Source organism: Trypanosoma cruzi (genome assembly GCF_000209065.1).
Source record: "Trypanosoma cruzi strain CL Brener chromosome Unknown tcruzi_1047053495699, whole genome shotgun sequence".
Lineage (NCBI taxonomy): Eukaryota > Euglenozoa > Kinetoplastea > Trypanosomatida > Trypanosomatidae > Trypanosoma > Trypanosoma cruzi.
In genome coordinates this window covers 1-781 of record NW_893907.1, presented here as the reverse complement: position 1 = coordinate 781, position 781 = coordinate 1, and the positions used below count along the sequence as shown (strand labels likewise).

General features: G+C 58.5%; 2 non-coding genes across 2 annotated transcripts; both read left to right on the top strand.

Annotated features, from left to right (window-relative positions):
• Nucleotides 1–58: 58 nt before the first annotated feature.
• Nucleotides 59–168, top strand: Tc00.1047053495699.20. Its single transcript, XR_008255074.1, has one exon. It is a non-coding gene; the product is annotated as a 5S ribosomal RNA (M5) (ribosomal RNA).
• Nucleotides 169–506: 338 nt separating this feature from the next.
• Nucleotides 507–616, top strand: Tc00.1047053495699.10. Its single transcript, XR_008255073.1, has one exon. It is a non-coding gene; the product is annotated as a 5S ribosomal RNA (M5) (ribosomal RNA).
• Nucleotides 617–781: the final 165 nt, after the last annotated feature.

The following is a 781-nucleotide window of genomic DNA, read 5'->3' as shown; positions in this document are numbered from 1 at the left end:
AGAAGCGACTGGCGGCGCGCGGTGGCGGAAAAAAAAAAAAATAGTGGGAAGGGTACGGCACCCCGGGTTCCAGCGCCATCACTGATCGCCGTACTAACGAGGCCTGTGGCCGCTTAACTTCACAAATCGGACGGGATGTGGTGCACTCGGCCAAGTATGGTCGTACCCGGCGACGCGCCACGCGATGCGCAGCCGCCCGCCCGCCGGCGACAGGCAAGCCACGGAAGAGCCGCGGGAGATGATGAAAATAGAAAAAAAAACGGTAGGAAAAAAGGCAAGAACAAATTTAAAAATGAAGCTCCGCAGGCCCTTTTCCGGATTTTGCCATGAAGCCTCCGGACGCCTCGCTTCCCCACATGTGGCGCGGAAACTGCGTCAGTAATTTTTCTTTTTTGCTGCGGCGCCCGCGCGCTCGGAGAGCCCACCCACCGCCCGCCCCGGCGCGGTGAAGAAGCGACTGGCGGCGCGCGGTGGCGGAAAAAAAAAAAATAGTGGGAAGGGTACGGCACCCCGGGTTCCAGCGCCATCACTGATCGCCGTACTAACGAGGCCTGTGGCCGCTTAACTTCACAAATCGGACGGGATGTGGTGCACTCGGCCAAGTATGGTCGTACCCGGCGACGCGCCACGCGATGCGCAGCCGCCCGCCCGCCGGCGACAGGCAAGCCACGGAAGAGCCGCGGGAGATGATGAAAATAGAAAAAAAAACGGTAGGAAAAAAGGCAAGAACAAATTTAAAAATGAAGCTCCGCAGGCCCTTTTCCGGATTTTGCCATGAAGC